The sequence below is a fragment of the Nansenia antarctica genome (genome assembly GCF_963989245.1).
Source record: "Nansenia antarctica genome assembly, chromosome: 8".
Taxonomy (NCBI): domain Eukaryota; kingdom Metazoa; phylum Chordata; class Actinopteri; order Argentiniformes; family Microstomatidae; genus Nansenia; species Nansenia antarctica.
Genome location: NC_137678.1, coordinates 59,054,263 through 59,068,542, shown reverse-complemented (window position 1 = coordinate 59,068,542; position 14,280 = coordinate 59,054,263). Strand labels below are relative to the sequence as shown.

At 42.8% G+C, this 14,280-nt stretch overlaps 1 pseudogene across 1 annotated transcript in view; it reads left to right on the top strand.

Moving 5' to 3' along the window:
- The first annotated feature begins 6,663 nt into the window (after window positions 1–6,663).
- Window positions 6,664–14,280, top strand: part of LOC308164502 (polyamine-transporting ATPase 13A3-like) — a 121,281-nt pseudogene continuing 113,664 nt past the window's right edge. The window contains exons 1-9 of the transcript in view: window positions 6,664–6,714; window positions 7,254–7,427; window positions 7,699–7,866; window positions 10,581–10,651; window positions 10,841–10,924; window positions 11,229–11,298; window positions 11,431–11,565; window positions 11,756–11,828; window positions 12,266–12,397. The product of the transcript in view is annotated as a polyamine-transporting ATPase 13A3-like (transcript). The remainder of the gene's footprint in view (window positions 6,715–7,253; window positions 7,428–7,698; window positions 7,867–10,580; window positions 10,652–10,840; window positions 10,925–11,228; window positions 11,299–11,430; window positions 11,566–11,755; window positions 11,829–12,265; window positions 12,398–14,280) is intronic.

Sequence of the window (14,280 nt, the reverse complement as noted above, 5' to 3'; positions counted from 1 at the left end):
AAATTGTCAATCCCATCTGGCAACCCTGAGCGGAGAGTCTACAGATAGTATGTTTACAGATATCGCACTGCTGGAGATGCACTCCACACGTTCTTAAAAGAAATAAAGCTTTATTGTACTTAAAACAATATTTCGTATGTGTTTTTTGAGAGTTCTTTACATCAAATTATATACATCATGTCAGCTGTGTGCCAATCAATCAGGGGAGTGGCACCTGGGGTGGCCAATCAGATTTCAGGGGTGGCACGTGCTACCCCAGGCCACCCCCTGGACACGCCCCTGGCTGCACTTGCATTAATTAGTTAGGCCACATCATTAGTTAGGCCACATCATTTTGAGATACAACCAACGAAGAACAGATTTTAATAGGCCACATTTTGAGATACAACCAACGGAGAACAGATTTTAATAGGCCACATTTTGAGATACAACCAACGGAGAACAGATTTTAATAACAACAGCAGAAACAATTGTCATCTTCACTGTTTTATTCGCTGTCAATAGGCCTATCAAACTAGGCTATTTTACAACCCGACGGCAGTGCGCTTCAACGTTCATTAATTTGGAACTGCGAGAATGAGTAACGTTAGCCTGATTGCACTTGCATTAATTATAGGCTACATTTTGAGACCGGTCGGATAAGGTAAGTCTGTAAGGTAAAGAGTAGGAGACAAAACATCCCATAGAACACAGACTCTGAATGGAGGCACTGGACATCTATCCCCTATCTAAGTAAATTCTTCAATTGGTGGGGATTGCTTCCTAAGGTGACCTGAGAAATAACTCGCAGGGATGAGTTGTACCGACTATAGATCCCTCAGGTCCTCTGGTACTGGTCTCTTGGTTGTTCCAGGGGTCCGGTCTAAGACCCATGGCGAGGCCACTTTTATCCACTATTGCCCGACACTGTGGAACGGCTTGCCGGAGGACTTAAAAAAAAAACTTTTTAGCCTGCTTTTATCTAGTATATGTCAACTTGCACTTTTACTCCTATGTTATCTTCTATATCTTGTTTTATTCCTGGTTTTATTGTGTTGTATTTATTTTACACAAATACAATGTATCTATTTCATATCTCCTACCTCTTATTGTAGTGTAATATATTTACTATTGTTTTTATGTTCAGCACTTGCATTCAATGCATGACTTGTGTTATATAAATAAAGTGTGATTGATTGATTGATCTAAGTCAGTGTTGTTATAAACAGATTACTGTCACTTATAGTGTGTTATTCTGTTCACATCAGAAGCAGAAGGCCCACAGCCCACATCAGAATAAACGGATCAATCATTTTTCACAATGATGAAACCCTATCAGTTTGTTATAATCACTTCATAGACAAGAGGTGGGCGAGATGTTATCCACAACTACACATACAGACTATGTTGGGGAGTTTGCAGGCTCTGTAAGATTCAACTGAAGTTGCAAATACGTTATTTCCTATTCTGTATTGAATGTCTCTTATTTGTTATCCAACAATTACTATAAGAAAAGACAAGTAATCAGGCGAAGATAACACTGTGGGACATTGCATCCTGATTGTTCATTTGACAGCATCTTATTTAGCATATATAATTAACACTTGAAAACAGTTGGTATAATTGATTTTGTCTGTTGTGAGTTTCCCCAGGTGCTTGTTGTGATGATTTCTTATTGGTATTTCATGTTTTCTTTTCTTTGATTTTATAGAAGTATACAAACAGTCTTGCACATAAGATATTGTTGTTTTAATCGGTTTGAGGTTAAACACTTTTTAATGCACTGTATTATCAGCCAGTTTTTTAATGGTGATTTGTGTGAAATTAGTAGAATAGCAAATCTGTATTGATACTTGTTTGTTTGTTTGGGAACCATTATACAGCATCACTTGGTAGTCTTTGGTAATCGTTTTTTGTGTTGTTTATGCAGGCCAGAAAGTAGCCATTGTTGCAATATGGCATTGACATGGACGTTTCCTCATAATTACAGCACATTATTTCCTCAGAAATACTGATGGAAACAGGTATTTTAAATAATAATAAAATGCTCCATAAAATAGTTGCAACACAGTATAATGGTGAATCCTATGTGAAACAATAATACATTTGTTGTGTTATTTATTCTGTTCAAGATCGTGTTTGTATTTGAAGTACCTCATGTATGTTATTTGATGAATTTAGCCTACTCGCCTCTTCCATTCGACTGCTAATTCATACCTAAGGTACATACTTACGGTAATAAAAACCTGGCTCACACACAACTTCCTCAAACTCAACAGTGAAAAGACCGAAGTCATCCTCATCGGCACCAAATCCACCCTCAATCAAACCGGACCCATCACACTCACCATCGATGACACCACCATCACCCCCTCCCCCCTGGCTCGCAACCTCGGCTTCATCCTGGACCCCACCCTCTCATTTGATCCCCACGTCAGCTCCATCGTCAAGACCTCCTACTTCCACCTCCGCAATATAGCAAAAAACAGACACTGCCTCTCCCCGTCCGCTGCTGAATCCCTCATCCACGCCTTCATCTCCTCCCGCCTTGACTACTGCAACTCCCTACTCACCGGCATCACCTCCCGCTCCCTCCATAGACTCCAGATGGTCCAAAACTCTGCTGCACGCCTCCTTTCAAACACCCGCTCCCGTGACCACATCACTCCTGTCCTCCACTCTCTCCACTGGCTCCCCATCGAAGAACGCATCCAATTCAAAATCCTCATCCTCACATACAAAGCCCTCCATAGCCTGGCCCCCCCTTACCTGACTGACCTCCTTCTCCCCCACCGCCCTACCCGTACCCTCCGATCCTCATCCATTGTTCCCCTCACTGTCCCACCCTCAAAACTCAAAGGCTTCGGTCACCGTGCCTTTTCACGAGCTGCACCCCGCCTCTGGAACTCTCTCCCCCAACCACTCAGAGACTCACCCTCACTTCTCATTTTTAAATCCCACCTCAAAACCTACCTGTTCTCCCTTGCCTACAGCCTCCCCTACCCCTAGCCATCTCCCCCATCCCGGCGCCCCCGCCCCCCCCCCCCCCTTGACACCCATACAACCTCCGCTACCCCTACCCATCTCCCCTAACCCTGCCACCCCCCTGATATGCATACAGCCCCCCCTACCCCTAACCACCTCCCCTGTCCCCACCACCCCCCCCCCCCCCCTCCCCGTTCGCTGACTCTGTGTTCCATGTTAATTGTTGTTTTTGTGTTTCCCATATCCCCTATATTGTCAGCGTCTTTGAGCCTCGGAAAAGCGCTATATAAATGTAATGAATTATTATTATTATTATAAAATAAAAAAAAATCCTATCTGATTCGAAAATATGTTTGAACATACAGAAACCACGTGGAATAGGCTATTTTAAACCACATTTCAAACTTATTTGCCCTGAAGTGATTTTTCGTCACTCCCTATAGGACAGTTAGGACATCATCACTTTGTGACACAAACAACAAGCATGGAGGACAAGAGTTGGCTACAGTAGCCTGATGAAAGTTATGAATGAACATGACAACAGAACATAAAACATGGATAAAAAAACGAATTGAGTATTAGTTAGTATTCATAGCTTTCATGTGACGTCACAGCATAGTGGAAACGCCCACCTGACGGGCAAAAGGCACTGCCCGTGAAGTTGCAGAGCACCAGGAAACACAGTAGCATTGGTTAGAAAACAATCATGCCAGAAAGTTGCTGTGCAATCGGGTGTACAAACCGGCGAGGAGATAGGCAGAGACTCACCAGAGATTCATGCTTGGACATGATAAGTGTGAGATGTGTGTTGTGTTGTGGTATGTGCTCTTGTGGACGTAACTAATGAGTGACTATACATACGCATCCAATGTCCTTCCAAATGAGCAGTCTTGCTTCGTCTCAAACACAACATGTAAGGTATGTCCAACTTGGCGAACGTTTCCCAGTGTTTCCAATTTGCGCGAGTTCCTCAACTTGCGAGAGTTTTTCAACTTAATGTGATGGCTATCATGTCTGTCAAATTATCAAAAACGAAAGTAATATAATATATTATGTTGCCGCGGTGTGGTATGTACGCGTATGTAAATGTTTGTTTGTATGTGTGTCACTTCTGGGTCGGGCCTATCCCCGATCGGAATTCAAAAGCAAAGTTATCAAACAAAATAACTTGTATCAAACCAAAACGTGTATCAAACAAAACAATAAATATTTTCTAATGTGGTGGTGGTGGTTTATCGTGATGGTTGAAAAACTGTGTCGCACCCTCACGTGTCAGGACTCATCAAGCCCAAGCAAGGAGTATCAATGAAACGAAAATATGATTGAACATGACTGACTGGTTGATATTAAACTGGTTTAAATGATTATTGACACAATTAATGTATGGATTGTCATTCGATGTTGTCTCTCTGTTTTTGTTGTAGCTAATTATGCATTCAGTATTAGATGTGTGTGCAATGTGAGATTACAAATACATTGCACTACTCGAACCAATGATTAATTAGTCTGTTCTCATTTATGTTGACCATCGTGTAAGGGTTTGAGTCAATAACATTTCACTTGAATATGCATGCCTACACATTATTCCAAGTGCCTGTTAGCTGCGACGTTTGCAGGAAAAGTGCTATACAAATAAATGTTATTATTATATTATTATTATCGACATCGAAGCTTACACTTATTCAACGTCTATGCGTTTTACTCAAGTGTTTTTTTCCCGTCTTTTTTTTTTTTAAATGTCTTTTTGTTATCAGGATATGGGCTATTGTTTAGCAGGAGTCAGCCACCTGTTTGGTGGTGGCGTTGTGTTGTGTGTAATTAACAAGCTCTAAACGGAGATAGAACCTATCATTCTAAACGGAGATAGAACCTTATCATTCTAAACGGAGATAGAACCTTATCATTCTGAACGGAGATAGAACCATCATTCTAAGCTCACGATACATAGCGACCCAGACGCACGCTGCTTTTTCGCCATGCTTAAACTGGGCATAGTCATGGTCTTTGCTTGGCTGGCTGGCTGCATTAACCTGTTGTTGTTACTTGTATGTTCATTACGTTACTTCAAATGAATGCCCCCTAAGTCAAATCCATCAACTGAAGATAACTCGTGAGTTTAGAATGATAAGGTTCTATCTCCTTTAAGAATGATAAGGTTCTATCTCCGTTTAGAATGATAAGGTTCTATCTCCGTTTAGAATGATAAGGTTCTATCTCCGTTTAGAATTATAAGGTTCTATCTCCGTTTAGAATGATAAGGTTCTATCTCCGTTTAGAATGAGAAGGTTCTATCTCCGTTAGAATGAGAAGGTTCTATCTCCGTTTAGAATGATAAGGTTCTATCTCCGTTTAGAATGATAAGGTTCTATCTCCGTTTAGAATGATAAGGTTCTATCTCCGTTTAGGGTAGTTCAGAGATATTGAGCGTCAACGTTTTTACATTCCATTATGTTTTGTGAGATGGAACCTTTGTATTTTATTAACCGTTTGCGTCCACTCGCGATGTTGCTATGATACTTTTTGCCCGTCAGGTTGGTGGTTGCTAGGGAAGAAACCACGTGACTGAAAGCTATGAATAGAATGTATTACTGCTAGAAACACATTTACAGCTTTGAAATTAAATACATGCGGAACTAATGGAGAATGATATTATTGATATAGACTATAGATTTAGTTAGCCTAGTTCTTGACAGAGTGCAAATGCTATACTAGTTGCCACATGTTTATAGACCAGACAGGGTTGAGAAATGTATGTGATACGACGGCCTTGTGCTCCAAAGGCGAACTGAACAAGTAAAAAGTGGGGGCAGCGGTAGCCTAGAGGTTAGAGAGGCAGGCTAGCAATTGCTAGCTGGTTCGATCCCAGCCTCAGGAGGGAGCTGCTGGTGACTGGAGGGTTGCTGGCATTATATCTAAGGCGCCTACCACTGCTGTTGCAAGGCACCTAACCCTAACCCTAACTCTAATCGCTACAGGGGCACTGACTATGGCTGACCCTGTGCCTAGAGCAAAAAAATACCACATTCCAACAATTGATTGACAAGTTGATTGCATGGCAAATAAAACACTATTTTATTATTATTATTATTATTATTATTATTATTATTATTATTATTATTATTTAAAACACAGCCCAACACAAATTAGCCCAATCAATCAGTCATGTTTTGTTTAGAGCAAACCCAAGTTTATCAAGGTAACAGCGGCAATAAAAAATTAACCTTGAATGTTCAGATACAAATGGGCAAGCTACAAACTCACAGCCTTCAGCTTGGCCTTATACAGGGTCGTTACACTGTCCCATCCATTCAGGAGAGCGTGCCCTCACTATATCTTAAGTCCCTTATGTGGACATGCCTCTCCAATGGCACACATGGTGACCATCACCACTTCTAATACCAGTGTAGAGACCGGCAGGGTAGAGGATCTTGCCTTAAGCGTGGATCGAACTGCCCGTGCTAGCTACTGCCCATGCTCGCTACTGCCCCATGAGGGTTAAGAGAGTTCATTCACATGGAGGAGATGCTCACATGTGTTACACAGGGTTGTGACAGTATTGAAACCTAACTTTGACATAATTACACAAATAGTGATGGGACTAAATGATACCCAAGCACAGGATCATCAGGGATGGAGAAAGGTGCTGTTCTAACATGTGACCTCTTTGTTTCAGTCGGTCCTTTGAACACTTCTGACAGGATGGAGAAGAAAGAATCGAAGATGGTCAACCAGGGCCTGGAGGAAGAGATGGTGAACATACAGATCAAAGCACTGTTCTCCCCTCCAAATTGCACTATATATCCCTAACCATAACCAATCAAATGCTCCAAATTTCCGGTCGTACCCCAATGACTAGATCGGTTCAATATGGCAAAAACATTCACTCTGCCTCCCATAAAGCATGGTGTAGTCATCACAATACAATTGATAGACATACAGAATCAAATCCTTTCATATTTGTCCTGCCAACAAACTAAAAGTTGAACAGGAGTGTGTGAGAGAGAGAGAGAGAGAGAGAGAGAGAGAGAGAGAGAGAGAGAGAGAGAGAGAGAGAGAGAGAGAGAGAGAGAGAGAGAGAGAGAGAGAGAGAGAGCCCAGTGTGATAACTGCCATCGGGACAGTGTACATTGCGTCAAGACAGCATGACGTGGAGAATGTGTCTTGCAGTACGACCCCTTTGACCCTATCACTTCCACAATCCTTCAAAAGTGCCACCTTCCCTCTAGTGGGGGTTGTTCTCTGACCCAAATGTGTGCCCATATTCTGTATGTATATGCTCTGTGCTGTAGGAGGTGTGGGGGTATCAGCCCTGCCTGTGGAAGATGGTGCTGGTGGGCGTCGGGGCGGTGTGCAGCGGTGGTCTCCTGCTCCTGCTGCTATACTGGCTGCCAGAGTGGGGAGTGAGAGGGACCTGCACACAGACCTCCGTCAGAGAGGCCCAGACCCTGCTGCTTCGGTCCACGGTACACTCACTGGAGATCTCTCCCCTCTGACATCCTCCAACCGTTTTTTCTCTCCATTTAATGTGAAGCAAATGTATCATCTATGTAGAGCATGTCCATGTATGACATGCAAAATGTTCATAAACACACAGTAATGTGGCCATTGTATCAAGACAGTATTATATTGACTGTAATGACCATCTACCGTATTGACAAGTTGGTGTGTACAATGCTATCATACTGTGTATTTACAATGTGTAAAAGTGACCTGACACAGCTCCATACTGTTCAGGATGAATTCAAGAGGTGGTTCCGGGCCAGGGTGCATGTGATGCTTGCCCCAGGGAAGAGGCCATTTGACAGTGTGGAATTCCAGACTACATTCCATACTGGGGATGGAGCACACATCTTTAACCAAGAGGAACAGAAAGGAAAATATATCCATCTCGAACCCATACAGGTAGTTCCCTTTGATTACTTACCTACTACGACTGTATACATCAGATGCTGTTTCCTGATATGTCTGAAATGGCTCACCTTATTCCCTTTCCCTCATAACCACTGTTAAGAGAAAGCACTGGGTTGGTTTCCACCATATTGTCCAGTAGTTATTTAGGTTAGAACAGTGGTCCTGAGAGGGAGGAGAGATTTGGGAAGGAAGCTATCTACTATTGAGACACAATCAGCAATTGTGAATGAATGAATGAATGAATGAATGGTCTTTATTGTCATTGATATAGTACAGGTACCATACAACGAAATTTGGGAGGGGGGGCTCCCCTGGTGCTAGGAAAAAAACTAAAAACAAGAAGGGAAAAGAGCTGGTTTACATAAATAAAGGCTATGTACACTATCCACTATACTATACTATACAAATAAAACACTGTGCTGTACTCTATGCTATGCTATACCTATTCTAACATTTCCTATCTCTAAACCTTATGTACCCGAGGGTTGTCATATTGCACATAGTGTTATTGCACATTCATTTAAAGTGTCGCAGTTTGCAGGTTTGAAATGTTCACAGTTGTGTTTCAGTATTGCACTTGATTACAATCTAGTAGCTGCCATCAAATTGTCTAGATTGTCCAGGGCCTAGAACCTAGGTCTTTGCTGTGTTCAGGGCCTGAATGGCCCTGGGGTAGAAGCTGAGCTTCAGTCTATTGACACAGCGAGTCTATGATGATGGCTGCAGATAATGTCTATTTCATTAATCCCTTAGCACATAAAGTGCATCCAGACTTTTAGAGCAGGGGTCCCGTCCCCAATTACTTTTTATAGCGGGCCACTCAACCTCCAGCCCCATCACACAACCAAACGTAAATTTGTTACCGAAGTTACGTAAATACCAGTAAACAAGAAATATGAGCAATGAGTTATGGGAATATTCAATTGATGTTTGCTCTTTAGTCCTCCAAGTTTGCACACTGTCATCCACTGGTACCAGTTGCCGCCAGTAGGGGGCGGTAGACTGCGTGTTCTCCCTCCAGACGCGCATATTGCCTCATCTCATCTATTTTTCCCTCTGGCTGTTATCTGGGCGTTGTGTAGTCATGGAAGGCCGCAGGTTAGCCGCTAATGCTAGCTTTGGTTGGCTGCTCTTCAGTGATTTCTGTAGCCTGTGGAATCTTTTCGGGGGATGATTCATCTGTCCAGTGAATTTTCCAGAACCAGGAACTCTAGTGGGACTTGTGCTCACAGCCCAGCCCTGTGCAGCTCAATTGGTATTTGCCAGAGAACACCAGAATTGGCAGGTTGGCCATTGGCACCCCGTTCTCTTCTCAGATTAAAGCAGGTTCACCCTGAGCACATGTGACAGATGGAAAAGAGTCTGGAGACGCCGTGGCGAACGTTATGCTGCCTGCAACATCATCTGTCATGACCGGTTTGGCGGTGGGTCAGTGATGGTCTGGGGAGGCATATCCTTGGAGGCTCGCACAAACCTCCACATGCTAGCCAATGGTACCCTGTCTTTGCAGGACAATGCCCGGCTTCATATGGCCAGAGTGTGTAGACAGTTCCTGGATGACGAAGGCATTGATGCCATTGACTGGCCCTCACTTTCCCCCGACCTGAATCCAATTGAGCACCTCTGGGATGTTATGTATCGTGCAGCCGCCACCGCCAAGTAGCTCACTGATGCCCTGGTCCAGGTCTGGGAGGAGACAGACTGTCCAGGAGCTCACTGATGCCCTGGTCCAGGTCTGGGTGGAGACAGACTGTCCAGGAGCTCACTGATGCCCTGGTCCAGGTCTGGGAGGAGACAGACTGTCCAGGAGCTCACTGATGCCCTGGTCCAGGTCTGGGAGGAGATCCCCCAGGACACCATCCGCCGTCTCATCAGGAGCATGGCCAGACGTTGTCGGGAGTGCATACAGGCACATGGGGGCCATACACTCTACTGAGCCACATTATGAGTTGTCGTGATGAAATTCACGCAAGTTGGATCAGCCTGTGATCACAATTTTTTACTTTGATTTTCTGTGTGATTTTGAATCCAGCCCTCAATGGGTTAATGATTTTGGTTTCCATTGACCGTTCTTAGGTGATTTTGTTCTCGACGAATTACACGATCAATAAAGATATTCAAATTTTGTTCATTGAGATCCGCAATGTGTGATTTAAGTGTTCCCTTAATTTCTTTGAGCAGTGTATTTTCGGTGTCAACTATACATTTCTTTGTAGCAATGAACTTACTGTTTTGTTTTATCTGTCTCGCTTTTCGATTCACTGCAACTGACATATTAATGCTAATGTTCTGTGGCGTGCCAAGGAAGGGGGCTGGACTATAGGGGAAATGCGGGGTGGAATTAACAGAGAACAATTCTTCTTTGATTGATTGCTGAAATTATTAATTATCTTTGAAATAGTGTCGTTGTCGTCATCCCTCCAAAAAAGAAATACCAAACGGAAGAAGACAACTTTTAAAAAATTATAATTTCCCTATGAAATTATTCTTTTTTCCTTCTGGCATTTATCCCAAAATTCTTGTGGGCCTTAAATCAACCCGTCACAGGCCAGAAGTGGCCCACAGACCGCCTATTGGGGACCCCGGTTTTAGAGTATAGAGCCAAAAGAAGAAAACATGTTCACTGTCACATTACTTACGCAGGGCACTGTATATCGATGCATTGCTATCCCCTGAGCTCAAATCTTCCCCTCTCTCTTTCTTAGATACACTACTTCACCCACCACAGCACAAAATACTACTGGAATGATCTGCTACAGGATTTTGAAGTGTTTAAGTAAGAGTACCACTGCAAACCTAAAGTGCTGATTTAATGTTCTAATTTAACAATTTTGGGAGACTTTAGTAGCCACATGAATACCAGAATTCCATAGAGGTTATTCATCTGTCCAATAGAAGAGAGAGAGTTTCGGTGTGTCTGTGTGTATTACAATGGAGAAGATGACTGTGTGTGCTGCTCTTCTAGAGGTTTGGAAGATATCAGCTTGAGCTGTTCCAGCATCCAGTCTGACCACAGTACAGGTCTCAGCAAACTGCTCCAGGACTACAGGTACTACTCTACCATACAGATACCATTCAGATACCATATAATACAGATACCGTACAGACACCATACAGACACCACACAGACACCATACAGACACCATACAGATACCACACAGATACCATATAATACAGATACCATACAGACACCATACAGATACCACACCCAAGCTCAGAATCTGTCACTTCAGGTACACAATTTGTTTCTAACATTTGCCTTAACTGGTCATTCAAAACAGTACATACAGTAGTTGGCATTGAACATGTTTAGAAGCAAAGAAATGCTAATTACCTCACAATGCTTCAAATAGGAGATTGTTCTTTGAGGTGAATGAAATCGCTGTGAGGGTTCCTTCTGTGTTCAGACTACTCATAAAAGAGGTAGGCTATTGTGTATACTACTTCTCAAGATGTCTAAAACATACTGTTAATTGTCCATTTACTTCAATGTTAGAAATTGTATAGACAGCCATATAATACTGCTTGATAATCAGTCACTGTCATTCTCCTCAGGTCCTAAATCCCTTCAACATCTTCCAGCTCTTCAGTGTCATCCTCTGGAGCACTGATCAATATTACTACTATGTAGCTGCCATCGTCTTCATGTCTATCATATCAATAGCTACTTCGCTGTACACAGTCAAAAAGGTGGGTGCAGAGCATTTCCACCCTGAATAAGTAAAACCAGTCATGCTTGTCTTTAGGTACCTAATGTCAGATCCCTACATTTCAGATCACTTACTTTCATAAACCATGAATTGATTACCTGTGTTTGTCTGCTAGAGATGTTGTATGATTTTGTGTATCATGATTGGAAATACTCTCTTTTTTATCTCAGCAATATGTTATGCTCCATGACATGGTGGCGGCCCACAGTATTGTACGTGTTTCAGTGTGTAGAGGAAATAAAGGTATGTCATTATATCATAAGGGAGCGGCGCAGACATGATAATGTTAGAGCACTATGTGTGCTCGCATGGTAATGAATACGTTTGCATTCAATTGGTTACATTATCCTTTTTCTGTTGTTATGTTTGCCTTCTGAAGTACTATGCAAGTACAATGTAGTTTATCTGTACTAATATCATCTCTCATTCTTATGTTAGTAGTGCCTCTTTATTTCTTAGTGTAGACTGTTTATTTCTATTTATTTTGGAAATGGCTGTCTTTAGATTTAGCCATTGGCACCCCGTTTTGCTTTTCTTATGGGCTAAAGTTTGATTTTCCATGATCCAAAACCTTGGAGTCTTGGTGTTGTGTTGAACATAGGAAAAAAAGGAATACTGGATCAACATGTACTGGAAATAATATATATGAGTATTTTTTTCCCTTCCTTGGTTGAATCCAGAGGTTGAGGAGGCCATGTCCACAGATCTGGTCCCTGGTGATGTCGTAATCATCCCAGCCAATGGGATGATCATGCCCTGTGATGCAGCGCTGGTCCACGGAACATGCATAGTCAATGAGAGCATGCTGACAGGTGATACAAACGTTCTTTTTTCTCTATATGCTAAGAACGCCTTGAACAGACAGACTGCTGGATGCAGTTGAGGACCAGTGGACCTCCATTGTTTTCAATGGGATATGATGTACATGATTACAACACAGCAGCTGCGTTGCATGCCGCACTCACACTCCGGTGGAAGTTGGTTTAGAAGTGACTACGCTAACTGCCAACACCACAACAACACTGGTTAGACTCCCAACAATGTTGGATTTTATTCAAATCCTGTTTTGGACTTTTAGATGCAGCCAGTCAATTGTTGAATGATAGAAGTGCAAACCACCTTAAATCAAGCTCTCACTCACCATGCTATGCTATGTAGGGGGAAAACTAATGTACTAAAAATGCAGCATTTCTGCCAGATAGCAAACATGTTGTCTCGGTCTGTACAAAACATAACCAATTTGCAGGCACAGGTATGTTGACACAGTCGAAACATCTTAGGGTAATCTCTATTATTTTCCTGATTTTTAGCAAATAAATAATATTCATCACTTTGGCATTCATATTATGATAACATTCTAATCTAGATATTGTGCTGTAACAAACTTTGTGTGCCTCATGATGTGAATAAGTGTCCCACGGATCCTCCATCCTCAGGAGAGAGTGTCCCTGTCACGAAGACCAGCCTGCCTAGCTCTGGAGAGGAGGGGGCCACAACCTACTGCGTGGAGGAACACAAGAGACACACACTATTTTGTGGTACCCACGTCATCCAGACTCGCTTCTACACAAGGGAACTTGTCAAGGCTGTGGTGGTTAGGACTGGTAAGACTGTTGTGTTCTTTTACATTTTTCACTCTGTACAGTGTGTGTCCATCTGGACACTAGGGGGCAGCGGAGATTAACATTCAGGCACACAGGTGCTTATTATTTCAATAGGACATTTCTATTTAAGTTGTATTGTGTGTTTTGTTATTCCTGTGCGGTAGCTTGAGTCTCGCCAGTGGTACGTTCTCTCATGGTCCACTAGGACGTGTTGTGATATATATACCTCTCTAATGGTTCATGTGGGAGGAGGCCTCTAACTGCATATCATCACAAAAGGAACCACAATTTTCAAGTGCTATTCAAGCTCTTATCTTCCCAAAGCCCACTGACTTCAAGCTGTACAGAGATGCTTACCTCTTCCTGCTGTGCCTGGTGGCTGTGGCAGGGATCGGCTTCATCTATACTGTAGTCTTCAGTATCATAAACCAGGTACACCGTTCTGTGCTTGTCTGTACATCCATTTAAAGGGTTGATTGCATTTGTGTAGTGCCTTTTCATTGGGTGCTTAGTCATGCAGCTTGCCATTTAGAGTAAATGTCTAGTTCCTTCCCCTTTAAACTCTTGGGTTTGTTGAGCACTTTTCTTCCGTTCATTCTCAGGTTCCAGCGAAAACCATCATCATTGAGTCTCTGGTCATCATCACCATCATGGTGCCGCCGGCTCTACCTGCAGCCATGACAGCGGGCATCGTCTATGCCCAGCGCAGGCTGAAACGGATGGGCATCTTCTGCATCAGCCCCCAGAGGATCAACGTGTGTGGGCAGCTCAACCTAGTCTGTTTTGATAAGGTGACCCCCATAGTGCCCCCCCCCCGTGCCCAAAGCACATCAGAAAACATTATGCCAAGTGTCAGGCTGTTTCAATTGCTAGGACATACTGGGTTCCATCGTATCATTTGTAATTGAGGAGTAGTCTAGTTACTGGTGTCGCTTTCCTACATAGACTGGTACTCTCACTGAAGATGGCTTGGATCTTTGGGGTATCCAGAGAGTTGAAAATGGCAGGTGAGAAGGACATGCAGTGTCCATGTTTTTGCATTTGTCATTCCCCTCCATTTGTCTGTATACCATACATTTTTTGTGCACAGG